The 16,708-nt window shown below is 40.8% G+C and overlaps 1 long non-coding RNA gene across 1 annotated transcript in view; it reads left to right on the forward strand.

The window, feature by feature from the left end:
• The window catches only part of LOC137218812 (uncharacterized), a 10,278-nt gene extending 4,800 nt beyond the window's left edge, over positions 1–5,478 (forward strand). The window contains exon 3 of the long non-coding RNA XR_010940863.1: positions 4,268–5,478. This is a non-coding gene — a long non-coding RNA (uncharacterized lncRNA). The remainder of the gene's footprint in view (positions 1–4,267) is intronic.
• The last annotated feature ends 11,230 nt before the right edge of the window (positions 5,479–16,708 follow it).

Here is a 16,708-nt window from a genome sequence, read left to right on the forward strand (position 1 = left end):
ACACTTAGGACACCAGCAGTTAGCCTGGGGAGGAGGGGAAGTCAAGGCCTATTTAGTCCAGGAACTGGATAATACACAAAGTAAAAGCCAAAATCACAACATTTATAAATTTAAAATTTTAAGATTAATTTTTAAAATTAAAAATTTTGAGATTAAATTAATTAATAATTTACATCCTTCTGCCAAGTCCGCTGTGCCCCCTGAAGTGTGCGAAGGGGCAACAACAGCTCCTGTAGCTCCATGTGTGATAGCTGCCTTTGATTTCAAAAGAGAGGTGTTGCCAGTTTCCAGAGCAATTAAAATTGGTTAAAAATGGCAAACGGCCGTGTGGGTGGTGCATGGTGATTTGAGCAAAATTCAACACTGGTATTCCTATCATAGAGCAAAATCTGTGGGTTGCTATGCACATTGCCCTGGTGACACTCCGTGTCCTGCAACAGCAAATATTGGGCTCAGTCACCAGTGAGCAAGATCCAGACGTATGAGAATCTGGGTGGTCCTGAGAGACGTTCCCACGTAGACCCACAGCCACGTTGCACCAGCTGGATAAGTAAAGCTGGCGCTTTGGAACAGAGATTTCATGGTCCTGAGTCAGTAAAACTGTGTGTGTGATAGTGTTTTCTGCTTCACAGATGGATGAAAACATTGCATCCATGTTCGCTGTTTTTACAAAGGCACAGACATTTTATTTTTCTATCTAAAATTTTAATTTAAGCAACGGGATTAAAATAGTACTTAACTCTGGTTGTTTTAGTCCTTAGCATATATATTTCAAATAGAGGAATTAGAACTGACTTAGTGATTTTTGTTATTTAATAAAAATGAACTAATGATCGAAGATTAAAATAAATATATTTCCCCACTTCCTATGCAATGATCTGTGATAACCTATATGGGAAAAGAGTCTGAAAAAGAATAGATATACATATATGTATAACTTTGCTGTACACCGGAAACTAACACAACATAGTAAATCAACTGTACTCCAATACAACATAAAAATCAAAAAAAAAAATTTCCCCACTTCCAAATTCCAGCTCTTCATCCCTAACTCATCTAGAGGTAGTGAGGCTCAACAGTGAAGAATAACAGCCATTCACTAAGCCTTTACCGTGTATGAAGCACTGGGTTAAGGGCTTGGCCTGCATTATGTCATTTCATCCTCACAACCCCAGTGAGGAGTGAAGCTAGGAAGAGGCAAAGACAACATCTGAACCCAAGACCATCTGACTCTAAAACCTAGAATGAGCTACCCTGTTGGGAACAAAGCAGTAAGTATGAACTTATCAAAAGCAAGTAAATTTTGTTCCTTTTTGGCAAAATTAGTTATCAAAGGAAAAGAAAAGTGAAGAATTTAAGCAATGAGAGATCGTGTCCTTCTCGCTCTTTTTTAAAGTAGAATTTATTTCTTGTAAGAGTTTCAGGTTTACTGAAAAATTAGGAAAACAGAATTTTGTGTTCTCTTTTCATATTTTTATGTACCATTTTTGCTACAATGTTAAGATACTGAATTTACAGGTTTTTCCACCGCGATGGTTTTTTATAAGTGAAGTTTTTTTTTAAATTGGGGTATAGCTGCTTTACAATGTTGTGTTAGTTTCTGCTGTACAGCGAAGTGAATCAGCTATGTGTATACATATAACCCCTCTCTTTTGGATTTCCTTCCCGTTTAGGTCACTGCAGAGCACCCACCGAGTAGAGTTCCCTGTGCTATATAGTAGGTTCTCATTAGTTATCTATTTTATACAAAGTAGTGTGTATATGTCAATCCCAGTCTCCCAATTCATCCCACCCTCCTTTCCCCACTGGTGTCCATACGTTTGTTCTCTACGTCTGTGTCTTTATTTCTGTTTTGCAAATAGGTTCATCTGTACCATTTTTCTAGATTCCACATATATGAGTTAATATACTATATTTGTTTTTCTCTTTCTGACTTACTTCAGTCTGTATGACAGTCTCTAGGTCCATCCACGTCTCTGCAAATGGCACAATTTCCTTCCTTTTTATGGCTGAGTGTAAGCGAAGATTTTTAAAGTAAAGTTTTATTATTTTTATAATAGTTTTATATTCAGACAGTGACATTTCGTTGATAAGTGACATTTTGTTGATAAGTGGTGTCATAATTGGAGGTGTGTGATTTTAAGCGTTTTTCCTACTGGTTTTTCTTGTGAAGTTTTCATTTCTGCCCTCATTCTGTTATCTGGTAAGCAGAGAGCCAGGATGACCAAGAATGGGAACAACTTGGGATTTGGAGTCAGAAACCTTGGTTTAAACCCCAGTCTGTCACTTATTAGCTGAACAGGCCAGCTTCTTTGTGAGTCTCAGTTACCTCCTCTGGGAAATGGGAATAATGAGAACCAATCAAATTAGAAAACGATGTCATTGTAGGATAAAAGGTCAACCAAATGTTAGTTCTTATAAGAGTACTCCTCACCCGTGAGAGGTGACTCTAGGCTAACATAATTTATTTTATAAATCATAGTTTATATAGTCACATAAGCCATGTCTCTAGAGAATAAACTAATGAAATTCATAAGGTAATGGTTTTGGAATCAGGCAGACCTGAATTTGAATCTTGGCCCTCCCACTTAGCAGCTACGTAACTTTGAACTTTGCCACATCCTTCTCAGCTTCTCAGATTCCCCAGATCTAAAATGGGATAACATCCTCTAAATTACAGAGTTGTTTTGAGGATTAGATTTGAAGTATGTTAAGCATCTAATGCAGTGCCATCGAAGTTCTTTTTACTTTTATTTATTTTTTAAAATTAATTTTTATTGGAGTATAGTTGACTTACAATGTTGTGTTAGTTTCTGCTGTACAGCAAAGTGAATCAGTTATACATATACATGTATCTACTTTTTTTTAAGATTCTTTTCCCATATAGGTCATTACAGAGTATTGAGTAGAGTTCCCTCTGCTATACAGTAGGTCCTTATTAGTTACCTATTTCATATATAGTAGTATATATATGTCAATCCCAGTCTCCCAATTTATCCCTCCCCATCCCTTTCCCCCTTGATAACCATAAGTTTCTTTTCTACATCTGGGACTCTATATCTGTTTTGTAAGTAAGTTCATTTGTACCACTTTTTAGATTCTACATATAAGTGATACATGATATTTGTCTTTCTCTGTCTGACTTCCTTCACTCAGTATGGCAGTCTCTAGGTCCATCCATATCGCTGCAAATGGCATTATTTTGTTCTTTCTTATGGCTGAGTAATATTTAATTGTCTCTATGTGCCACGTCTTTTTTATCTGTTTATCTTTTGGTGGTCATTCCTTTTATGTATCATACTTAACTTCCATTTCTAAAAGGGAGAGCCTCAGAGCATAAGGACTTGCCCGTATGAAGAGTATGTGAAGCTCTTCTTTTTAAATACTCTTCATAGGGGCAAGTCCTTGTGCTCTGAGGCTCTCCCTTTTAGAAATGGAAGTTAAGCATGATAAATAAAGGGAACGATTAAGCAACGTGGTTTGGCTTACAAAGAAAGCATGTCTATGGCTTTGTGCAATGGTTACTTCCCATGTGACTTTTGGCTTGAAAACTACCACAGAGGAGACCAGACCTGATTTGGTTGATGATCTTTTGATTTTTGGAGAGCATAGCTTAAAAAGGAAATTCTAAAAAGCCACCGTTGTCTTGGCAGTTTATGTGCAGAGTGCCTTCTAAGTCACAGCTTAGGTAACTCTTTGTCGGAATGACCCCCCCTCCCATCTTGCTCCCATACTCTGCTGAGCTAATTCTAACATGGCCTAAGGTCTCTGCTTAAGCATCCCTTTCTTAGGGAGGATGACTCTGAGCCTCCAGACAGGTGAACCTCACTTTGCTTACTGTACTGTTTCTTTACACTGAAGGTCTTATAATCACTTTTTAAATGTCTGCTTCCACCCACCACAAACTGTAAAGCCCCATGACATGAACAATTCCAAATGACTTTAAACATCAGTAACTTGCCTATACATCCCTAGGGTAAGATACTCTTAGGACAAATAGAGCTACATAGGATCTTAAACTATTTACAGTGATCATGTTTTTGTTGGTACTGTTTGTATGATTAACTATGAGATGTTGTGTGTAGTTTGGGGGAACAAAGAAAATTAGTAATTAAGGGTCACTGTAATTCTGTCATTTCTGGAGTTGTTGAAAATTGAGACTATCAATCAATGTGGGGAAAATGAGGAAAAAATGTCATAGTTTACTTTGAAATTATCAATATAAAATCATAATTAATTTTATTTAAAAAATGTCAAACTCATGCAGGGGACACGGGTTCAATCCCTGGTCCAGGAAGATCCCACATGCCACGGAGCAACTAAGCCCATGAGCCACAACTTCTGAGCCTGCGAGCCACAAATACTGAGCCCGTGTGCTGCAGCTACTGAGGCCCATCTGCCTAGAGCCCGTGCTCCGCAACAGGAGAAGCCAATGCAATGAGAAGCCTGTGCACCTCAAGGAAGAGTAGCCCCCGCTCATGGCAACTAGAGAAAAGCCTGCACGCAGCAATGAAGATCCAACACAGCTTCCCCACAAAATGTAATTAAGCTATTAAAAAAAGAAACCTAACCTATCAATAAATACAAAAAAAAAAAAGTCAAACTCTGTCGCTGAAAAGGCCTAGTAACAATGACAAACACAGAAATAATGATTCACCCATAGTACTCAAATTGTAGTGCTGAGATACCATATCCCACTAAAGGGAACCAGGGCTTCTTAGAGAAACGGCTGACTCCAAGTTGGGGACAGGGAAAGTACATGCTGAGCTTGTCACAACTTATATCAGGCAGTGAGGAGGGTGTCAAAAACTACTAGGGTTCCATCGAAAGGGCTCAGGAGCCAATTTGAAGAGGCTCCTGGGTAAAGATGAGACAATTTAAGCATCCATACAGGTGATAACTGCATTGATTGAAACCATCAGATATATTTAAAAATCATTAAGTTCATAGTGATAATAAGAAAGAAAAAGAAAGAACAAGGGAAATAGAAAGAGAACGTCAGAAAGAAAGAGAGGGAGGAAGGGAGAGAGAAGGTAAGAAAAAGAGAGAGAAGAGAGAGAAAGAGTGAGTAAGAAAGAGAAGAGGGAGGCAGGGGAGAAAGAAAGAAAAAGGGAGAAAGCAAGCAAGCAATTGATCACCATGGAGAGACGCTAGTCAACCAACTCATTATTCTGAAAACTGAAAATAGAGGGGAAAAAAATCAAGCATTTGTCTTGCGTTTTCTATGTGAATTACACCACTGGGTAATCAAACAGAAGATGAAGAAAAGGTTCTTTTTATAAACATAATCCAGCTAAAAAATATAAATGAAAAGATAGAATGAGCATATCACCATTTTGCAACCACTAATGAATGAATGGATTTGGGCATTTATTAAGCTGCTAACATCACAGAAGAGAGACATTGATATGATGGGTCTCCTAATGGAAGAACACTCCTTGCCAAAAAAATTCAAACCTGAAAATAAAAGCAGACGCCTGTTTAGGCCTCACCTCCAATGAGGAGACTTTCTTTGTCACTTGTGGATGTAATTGAACACTACGCTTCTGTTCTACTTTGACATCTTAGCCATACATTCAGTTGTTCCACGGACATTCATTCACTTGATTGTTGTTGCATGGTTTCCTTGTTTTTACTCTTGTCCTCCTACAACCTAACATCTACTTAGCAGCTAAATGATATTTTAAAATATAAACCAGGGCTTCCCTGGTGGCGCAGTGGTTGAGAGTCCGCCTGCCGATGCAGGGGACACGGGTTCGTGCCCCGGTCCGGGAAGATCCCACATGCCGCGGAGCGGCTGGGCCCGTGAGCCATGGACGCTGAGCCTGCGCGTCCAGAGCCTGTGCTCCGCAACGGGAGAGGCCACAACAGTGAGAGGCCCGCGTACTGCAAAAATACATACATAAATAAATAAAAATAAAATAGAAGATTTACATTTTGTGTGTGTTGTGTGTGTGTTAGAGGTCTCACTGGATTCCTAAGTTGTATTTTTGTGAGAAGTATCAAAATCAAAGCCCCAGAAGAAATAAATCATCTCATCATGAAAAAATAGAGTTCTAAAGGCCAATAAGGGCACAGAAAAGAAGCTTGCCAGTCATTGGTCAAATGTGCAGGATACTGTGTGAATGCTGGAACATACCACATTCACTCCTTCTATGAATCCTGATATAAAGTAGTGGGTGGGGAAAAAGGATCTTCTTCAGTCATACTCTGTTGGAACCACTAGGTGGTGCTGTCAAAGACAGTGTGGTCTTCATTTGTGGATTCAGAGAGGAAATATCAACTTTTAAAGTAAATAACTTCCATTTCTGATTACAATAGCATTGCATGCTTAGTGTAGAACATCTAGTAAATGCAAATAAGCAAAAGGAAGAAACGTTCACACAGAACGTTTCCAGAAAGAAACCATCCAGGAAGAACCACTGTTACTATGTATCCTCTGTAATAATTAACGACAATAATAATAATGGCTTACATTAATTAAGTGCATGCTATGTGTCAGACACTGTACCAATGTTTTATACTTATCAGCCTCCCAGTCTCTCTAGGAAATTTCTCGCTACACAGTCATATATGAGATAGATGTAGTATATGTATTACATATTGATAAATATATTCACTTTTATTTGATAACTCAACACATAGTAGATGCTCAACAAATATTAGTTGAATGAATTCTTGAGAATTTAATGACATAATTCATGAAAATCACGTGGCCAATACAGTCATTCAATAAATAGCTACATAATGCTACATGTATTAACATTAAGTAGTTAACAAAACAACCCTATAAATGTCCTTTGTTGAAGCTGTCCCTAAGAAATCTAAGCTTAGTTGGTTGAGTGACACAGTAATAAGTCCAAATTCAGCTTCTTGTTGTGCAGTTTTGTTCCTTTGTCCTCCTGCACCTGGTCTGAAGGTCTGCTTTGGGCTCGGAGGGCTGTGTCCCAGGCTGGTAGTCTGAAAACTGAAGCCAGCTTGGAATCCCAGAGCTTTCTAGTGACTCTGCTATCCAGGATCACACTGTTCGTGGGGCTCACAGAAACCAAAACTGGTTCTGGGGCTGACTCAGGACAGCTGTCCCAATAGAATCTCTTGGAATCACTAAGTAGTTAGCAGAGCCTGTTTTCTTTCTACCTAGATCCCCATCCTCCTATCCCTCCCTGACCACTTCTGTTTCTATACCATCTGAGGTTACTTTAAATTGAGTTGAGTCACTGTCGACAAGCTCCTGTGTGAGGGGAAGGGACAGAGAGATAATGATGCCTCTACCTTCCAGATGCTTCTTATCCTCCCTTCAGACTATTAGGGAGGATAAGAGAAGTACCAGTCTCCAAGATGACCACCTCCTTCTAAGTCTCCTGACTTCCAATCAGAAAAAGTAGATAGTTTCTCAATGTGTGATAAGGGGCCATCTGCATCAATTTCACCCGGAATGTTTGTTAAAAGTGCATCTCAGAACTACTGGATCTGAATTTCTGGATTGGGGAGGGGTAGTGCTTGAAGTCTATATTTATAACAAGCATCACATTTGTTTCTTACACCAACACTGAAGTGTGAAAACCACTGGTGTAGGATACTAAGATGATGGCAGACAATAATGGAGCTCAAAAGGAGGAAAGAGTGTATGTTTAACTTGCCTACCGTGTGCCAGACCCTGTACTAATCACCTTATGCCTTTTCACCTTATTCCTCTTAAGAATACTGTGAGAAACTATCATCATCTTCATTCCCCTTTTGTAGAGATGAAGGAGCCAAGTACCAAGAGGTTAAGTAATTTGCCCAAGGTCACACATAGAAAGTGGCAGAACTGAGATTTGAATCCATGTGGTCTGACTCAAGAGCTCATGCTTTTAACCTTTAAGGTCACTGCTTCTCATAAATGGCGGCTGTCACAAAGGCCTAAAAGAAGCGAGACAGGTGCAGAATGTCTAAGTGATGAATACAGGCAAATGATTTATTTTGTTTGCTTGTTTGGTTTTCATTTTTATCATTGATTTACAATGTTGCATTAGTTTCTGCAAATCTAACAACCATCAAGAACTAGTGGTTCTCATTAGTCCCTTTAAGACTAGACTATATGGTACTGTTTTTATTCTTCCAGAGTCACATGGATAGTTTGTAAAAAGAGCATGTAAACAATCTACTGAGCGCCTTTTCAGGATAATGCCATTGATATCAATCTCATCAATCTTTGTGGCAACTCTGGGGTAATATTTGACTCAGTGTAGAGAGTGTAAAGTATTCTCAGAAAGTGCAAGTGATTTTTTTCCCAAGGACACACAGCTATTAAATGGTGGAATCAGGTCTGTTTTTATCCAATATCTGTTGCATCAACAAATGTGGGCTCAGCTACGCGTAACAAACCTCAATACAGGACAACCTGAGCAATGCAGAAAGGGGTCGCATGTGTACCTCACTTACCAGCAAGTCCTGAGGTGGGACAGGTTCCAGGGTGGGCTGATTCAGAGGCTCTATGATGTCACCAAGGTCTATTCAACCTTAGTATCTGCCCACAGTTAGGCAATGTATGATGTATGGGTTGAATTGAGCCCCTTCCTCCAAAAAAGATATGTTGAAGTCTTAACCCCAAGTATCAGAATGTGACCTTATTTGTGAATAGGGTAATTATAGAGGTAATCAAGTTAAAATGAGGTCATTAGAGTGGACTCTCCTCCAATATGACTGTTCTTATAAAAAGAGGAGATTTGGACACAGAGGGAGGACAATGTGAAGAAACTCAGGGAGAAGATGGCCAAGTGACTGGAGTGGTGTGTCTAACAAGCCAAGGAACACCAAGGATTGTGGGCAGACACTGGAAGAGGCAAGGAAGTATTCTCCCCTAGAGCCATCAGAGGGAACATGGCCCTGCTGACACCTTGATTTTGGACTTCTAGCCTCCAGAACTGAGACAATAAATTGCTGTTTTAAAACAACTAATACCCCCAGTTTATGGTACTTTGTTACAGCAGACCTATGACACTAATACGGCATTGTTTCTGTTATCATGGGTATTAGTTTATCTTAGGCAAGGTGGCAGAGTTTCCTAGCAGGTGGCTGCTACCCTTTCAGGAGTCGCATCCAGACAACAAAACCTCCAGAGGATAAAAGAGAGCCCACTTCTTTGGTTGGCAAGAAGGCTCTTCTCTAAAGGAGCCTCAGCTGATTTCCTCTCCCACATCACTGGTCAGAGTCCCATGCCCTTTCTTCAACTCAACAATGACAAAGGAACACAGTTGCCCATGACCTGTCAATCTGCATCTTAGAAGCAAATGGGTCAGATTCTCCCGAGGTGCGTGGCTGTGTGTAGAGACATGGATTCCTGAACAAAATCAGGTTCTGCTGGGAAGGAAGATGGAAGGGGAGGAGGAATGCTGTGTGGCCACCAACAGTGTCCATGATATTCTAGATCTTGCCCATCATGCTACGCCACGTTTTCTTTGTCCCATTTTCTCTCCATAGGATTCGAATGCTTGCTTTTGTTTTACTTGGAGGTGAGAGAAGTGAATTTGGATCTACAAGCTAATTTTGATTTACATAAATATTTTTCCTCGTAGAACCTGAAGCCCAGTGCTTGATTCACTGCCCAGAACACAGTAGACTCTCAAATGGCAGGTATCAATGTGGCCACAGGGGACATTTACCATCCATTGCTCTTTTAATGTCTCATTTTTGTGAGACTATCCTGTGGGGTGGAAGGGCTGCGGAAGGGGCTCGTGACTATTTTGGACCTACGATTTCAAGAGTAATTAGGAGGATACACTTACCTCTATCCTTCATGAGCTCCTTCCTTCTACTTCACTAGAAGAAAGTCAGATATTCAATTGCCTCTGTCTTCCACTCATGGCCTCATCCTACAGTTTCCCTGAGATCCCCACTGCTGGATATCTCTGCCTTTTAAAGCAGACCCATCCCTTAGTGCAGACATAAGGAATATGAAATCCATTAACAGGTCCTGAATATGTTGGGGGAAAAATATGACAGGATACGTATGATGTAATTTAAGTATTTTGGCCCAGCAAATGGAAAGAAATTACATTTCCTATTATCTTCCAACAGTTATTGAAAATGAAATGAAATATATTCTATACTCCCCCAAAAAGTCAAGATTCTTTTCTCCCCTTAAATGCAGTTTTTCCCGCAGTTTGTTCATTTGGTACGCATTCCCCTCCTTTCACGACATGGAGGCATTCTGTTATGAAAGATTCAATGAAAAAAAATGGACAAAAAGAGTATACTACTTCTTTAAAATATATTGCAAGAATACTCATTTTCAGCTTTTTATTGCAGCACTAGCTGGTATTCTTGCATGCAGTTTTGTAATTTATTCTGAACATTCTACTTAAACCTTTTTTCAATAGCATGATTTTATTAGAGTCAGCTCACTGGACTTTCCCAAAAAGGTATTTAAGATCATATAAAACTGGTGCTTGGAAAAATATCATTACAATATGAAAGCAGTTACAAAAACATTAGTACTGCAAAGTTTTATTTCAAATGGCTTAGCTTGCTGTACCCTGGGTTATGGTACTTCTGCAGACACACTTACTGGGGAAATGGAAAAAACTGTCATCTTAGCAGTTTTTGCACACGGTGGGGGGGAAGGAGGGGGAGAAGAAAAGGGTATAAAAGTTTTAAGTGAGGCTGCAAACTTTTTAGGTGCTAGCACTAATGCTACAAGCAGATTGCTCCCCATCCCAACGTACCTTCCTAGTCTACACTTTCCAGCCACCCTCACTTCTCAACTGGCCTTGAGGATGTGATAGAAACCTTTAACTTAGCCTCTTCCCCAGAGACCAAGTGTCCTCTCTAAACTATGGAAGGTATTTTTTGGAAATATGGGTGGATTGATTATTGACTTAAGTGCGTCAGGGTATTAGAGTCCTTTTAGGGTTTTGTTCCATATCTAATGAACTCTTGTCAACATGATGCCTTATTGGTCAAATGATGTCTTTTAGCACCTCCATCTGGCTGAGCACAAGTCTACATCTAAAGGCTTAGTCTCGAAGCACCTTCCCAGGGGAGCTTTACAAGCAAGAGTGGCAAGTTCCCAGGTCCGGTGGTGAGTACTTTGCAGCTCTTGTCCTCTCCCTCAAGTACAGCTCCCATGGCCATCCCCAGACTCACCTTGAACCAGGCCAAGGTGAACGAGCACTTGCTCTCATTTGACTTCATAACTGAGCACTGATGACAAATATTTTTCTTGTTCAATTGTAAATATGTCCCTCCCTCCCTTCCTTGGTAACTGACAGTTAGTGTGGTTGGAATTTGATGGGCTTTTTTTCCCAAGGAGATTGCTTTCAATTAAAATCTGATGTTTATCAGAAAAAAGTATCATTTGTTATATTACTATCCAAATCACTGCTGGATCAAGTGTTTATATTTTAGAGAAAGTAATCTACTATAGATTGTGCAGCACAAAAGGTATGTTTAGTAAAAATGAAATAGATCAGCATTTTTAGACATTGGTATTTCCATGTTGGTGATTATTAATCCACGTGCAATTCTATTACACAATATTTCCCTCATCCCTTTTCCTCCAAGCACTAAATCTATGGCGAAGCACCTACATCCCTTAAGTTTGCAGATTAGGTGGTTTCTATGTGGACTTTCAAATGTGATTTTTAAATTGCGAGTTACTATTTGTATTACTTTTCTAAAGAGAAATATGCTTAAAAAAGTAAAGTCTTTATTGCTTCTTAAAAGGCCTAGCACTCTGTGATAAATTCTCATATTTTGACTGTTAATATGTTTGAATGAAAATTATTTATACATTTGGGTGAGGTTGAGTGGTTTTCATTTGATTGCTGCCTCTGGAAATGAAAGCAGAGTAGCAGGAAATTTACATGTCATGCTGTGATGTATATCCAGATTATGAGATGATTGTGAGGCAGACGAACCCCAAGTAAAATCATTCCCATCAAACTGTGACAACTGCAATTCCTGACAAGGCCTCTTAGTTTTGGGGGCTATTATCATTGTACAAGAATATAATCTATTGACAGCAGGGCTGTTTAATACATTTAAAGGCAGACAGTGGAAGAAATCTTAACTGTTTTCATTCACCACTGCACAAGGGTGCAGATCAAAAGTGAATTATATTTAAAAATATGCATGTATGATGATAAGATGCATGACATTCATCAACCTGTTTAGTCTTGGTTAGGCTGAGTTGGGGAAGAGCCAATATTACTGCCATATGTGGTCTGAAATAGAGACATGAGACTGGAAATTATATCGTTGGCCAGTCAGAGTGAGCATACCAGGGAGATAATTCTTTTTTAATCCCCATTCGCTGCCTGTCTAAGTATCAAGCACCATCCGTGTCTGTAGCAGTGACTTTGTCTCAAACGGTGTGTACGAAGGGCCTCTGTGTCTTTGCCTCTCTGTTTAGTAAGGGTACACTCTGCGTGGGCTAGTACCACAGGTGATGTGAAGAGGAGTAAATCATTACCCTGATAGAAGCTGGTAGCTAGAGACACACTGACATGTGTGCTTATATAACAAGAGTGAAAACTAGGGCATAGGGCACCGGAAATGCTGCAATGGACTGAGCATGGAATCGTTCAGCCTCAAGTTTCCAAATTACATGATTGGGTTGTTGAAGAAGAGGGGCTGCTTATTATCCTATCTTGCAGGTGTGCAGGTAGTGGAGAAGGCTGCTTCAGGTTTTAGGGTAGAAAAGCTCACCCAGTGGTGATATGAACGTCCAGCGTCAGTAGCACTTAGCTTGGTCCCTTTTTGTGAGAAAACTCTAGCCTGACTGTGAAGTGCAGTATGGTTTCCTATGTGACGGGGCTGAAAATAAACCACAGGGAGGATTTTACGTTCCCAAGTTCATTAAGACTCTGCAAACCACAGCACAAGAATTCAGTCATTTATTAAAACAAAAGATGTTCACGGGCAGTTTTTAAAAAATGGAGTGAAGGAGCCTGATGAATTAATGGCATTTTCCCTGGAGGAATTAGTTCATCAGCTAATAGTCAGTTCATAAGATTAAAATGACTTTGAATGGAGACAGTAGGAGGAAGGACCAAGGGGGTGGGAAAGTGTTAACACATCCAAATCTCAGCTCCATGGCCAGAAACTCCTTCTGGGCCTCCTCTCCCTCTCCACTGCTTTGGAAAAGCATATGCTTTAAAAAGCCACACCTATTTTTCTTTCCCCTTAAAACCTGCACTATTAAAGTGAATGCAAAATTATTTTTAGTGCCCATTTCAAAGGTTAATTATGACAGGAGGCTCTTGTCCTTTGCAAGGTTTTGTAAGATTGTCCTGAGAGAAGCAAAGATAGGTCCCCTAAAGGGCATAAAAATCTGGCAAGGACTTCCCTGGTGGCGCAGCGGTTAAGAATCCGCCTGCCAATGCAGGGGGACACGGGTTCGATGCCTGGTCCGGGAAGATCCCACATGCTGCAGAGCAGCTAAGCCCGTGCACCACAACTACTGAGCCTGCGCTCTAGAGCCCGCGAGGCACACCTACTGAGCCCTTGTGCCACAACTACTGAAGCCCGCACGCCTAGAGCCCGTGCTCTGCAACAGGAAAAGCCATCGCAATGAGAAGCCTGTGCATTGCAATGAAGAGTAGCCCCCGCTCACCACAGCTAGAGAAAGCCCACGCGGAGCAGTGAAGACCCAATGCAGCCAAAACTAAAAAACAAAAAAAGTGGCGAGGTCTGGGTCCCATTCAGAGCTTCCAGGCTGGGATTAAAGGATTATTGGAATGAAAATCCATCAGTGGCTGGGGAGTGAGCAAACCAAAACCATCCATGTCCAAGGGCAGCACTCCCATTGACCCACACTGGGACAGGCAAGGTGGCATCTCTGAGTGTTAAAACAGGGCCTCTTCTGTGGATGATAAATGTTAGTTCGCATCAGCAAATATTTCTTGACTGCCTACTGTGTGTCAGGACTGCCCTGGGTCTTTGGCGTCTCCCCTTCTCTCAAAGGGCTTGCCATGTATATTATGGTAGGCAGGTAAGGGGACAGGATAATTTGAAAAGAACTTTTGGTTTTCGTCTTTGCAGTGTCTAAAGCATCTACTGTGGTGATTGGCACAGAGTAAGCGTGCAATACTGTGTTTTCAAAAATTTTTTATTTTAGAAGAGTTTTAGATTTACAAAAGAATTGCAAAGGTAGCGCAAAGTTCCCACGTACCTGGCATCCAGTTTCCTCTGTAATTAACGTCTTACATCATTATAGTACATTTGTTACAATGAATGAACCAATATAGATACATTATTATTGACTAAAATCCATAATTTATTCAGACTTCTTTACTTTTTCTGTCACAGGATCCCACATTATGTTTAGTGGTCATCTTTCCTTAGTTTTTTCTTGACTGTGACAATTTCTTGGGTTTTCCTGGTTTTGATGAGCTTGACAGTTTTTGAGGAGTACTAGTCAGGTAGTTGAAATTTGTCTGATGTGTTTCTCAGGATTAGACTGAGGTTATCGGTTTTGGGAAGAAGCCCACAGAGGTGAGGTGTCATTTGCATCACATCACATCGAGGACATATCATCAGCATGACTTATCACTTGATGTTGACCTTGGTCACCTGGCAGAGGTAACATTTGTCAGATTTGTTTACTCTCCCCACCCCGATCCATGCTATTCTCTTGAGAAGGAAGTCACTACGCACAGCCCACACTTCAGACACAGTTATACCAAGCTGGGCCGGTCTTTTTCCCTCTTCTGGGAATTCGGAATTGGGATTTAAAGATGCTAGTCAGCCTCCTGGGGTTGCTTGAACTGGGTGTAACAAGGGGGTGGTGGCCATCTCCTGCCTTGTTCATGGAGAAGCAAGGGATGGTCTGGAGAGAGAGAATAACGAATGCAATGGAGAACGGAGACAGTGGGAGGCAGCCTGAGAGAGGGGAGGAGGGGGCTGCTCTGCCTTGTTTGTGGAGCTTCCAGTACTTACTTCCCCTCCCTTGGGAGACCCAGTTGCAGTTCCTGCTTTGCGGTTCGGTGAGATATCCACATATGCCTGCAATCACCTCCACATCTCGTTTTTCTAAAGAGATAATTTGCACAGCTTTTGGTAATGTAAGTAATGTCACCTAAGATGTTTTCAGATAATTTGATACTTTTGTTGTACAGAAAGACCAACATGCTTTTCCTCTGTCTGTGAGATGAGTGTGCAGAGGGCCCAGCTTCCTGATGGCTTGGGAATCCAGGCTCCTTCCTTACCAGCTTTGGGACCTTATGTGTGTCAGTTAGACCTTGACTTTGTCGCTTATAAAATAGGTATAATAATACTTACTCCAGAGGGCAGTTGTGACAATTAAAGGAAAGAACGTGTATTAAGTTCTTGGCGAGTGACCGGTGCGCGATTCTCATTAGCATTTGTGATGTTCCCCTTCTCTTATCAGTCGCCCCCTCAGTGAAATGGTCCTTGCTCACCTGGGCAGAATGTCAGATGCTCAAATACCTCGTATATGTCTCTGTTATACACTGCGGGTCTCACTGTGTTATAATTATTTATTTGTTTATCTCTCAAACTAGAACACAGTTTCATTCTTTACACCCATAGTTTTTAGCCCAGGGCTTGGTATACATAGAAGGTACCCACTACATGTTTGATGAATAAATAAACACATGAATGTATTATTCAGTTCAAATACTTATTAGGCACTTCCCGTCATGTTTAGAGGATAGGACTCCAATATAGGTGAAAATGTAAATAATAGCGACTGGCCCCTGACAGTTTGCAGCATGTGTTCAATACTTAAGTGTGTTGTTTGCAGCAAACGTGTGACTTATAGTCACCAGTCCATGAAGAGGCAGAGAGGGGGAAAATACTGAGGCCTTGGGAGTCCAAGTTTAGTGTTCGTCACACCTTGGAGTCATCACTGTGAAGTACTGTTGTCTGCCCAGGATTCCTTTAGGTTAGGATGTGCAAGTGGTAAATGGGAGTTGCTACTAAGAAGACAAGGGAAGAGAAGAGGGATGCTTTCTTGCCATGAGGGGCCCATCAAAATGATGGCTCGAAGCTTATTTTTACCATGCAGTAGTGTGCCCCGTCTCAGCTGAGCAGAATCCTGTGAAACACAAGTGTAGCTCAGCAGAATTCATCACCAGCTGAGACTTAAAAATGTGTCTGAGCTCTGTACTTACTGAACACAAAGAGTATGAATATCAAGTTATTCGGCTGTGAAATAATATCAACAAAGTTGGTTATGTTTAATGTAACTGTTGAATGGAGGTTTAGCAATTTGGGACCAAAGCCTCGATGAGGAATAGAGAATGGCAAACCAAACACTAAATTCCCTTTTCCTAATAGCCCAGGCTCTGCCGAGAGGAAAGAGCTGATCTGTGCTTTCCCATCTCTGCCTATCATCGTTAAACACTGAGCAGTACCTGTCTTGGGCCTTTCTATTTTCCCTAACCTCCTCCAGGGAAGAACAGATTGCAAACAATATTAGGTCCCAAAGCCCCAGGAGGAGGCCTTTGGAAGAGAGAAAGAGTAAAGATCTACTCCCATTATTTTTCTTAAACACTTCTCCAGGAGGGCAGTTGAGATAATCTTATCTGTATATACTGACATGATATAAAGTATGGCCTAGGAAGAAGAAAGTAGTGCGTGTAGGGTTGTACCCCATCACTGAGAGGTATCATCTGTCTTCTGTCCTTTGTAGTGTTTCATGACACGGTGTTCCTTGCCCTCCCTCCCCTCCTTCCTTCCTTCTTTCCTTCCTTCCTTCACT

The sequence above is a fragment of the Pseudorca crassidens genome, chromosome 2 (genome assembly GCF_039906515.1).
Source record: "Pseudorca crassidens isolate mPseCra1 chromosome 2, mPseCra1.hap1, whole genome shotgun sequence".
In the NCBI taxonomy this organism is placed as follows: Eukaryota; Metazoa; Chordata; class Mammalia; order Artiodactyla; family Delphinidae; genus Pseudorca; species Pseudorca crassidens.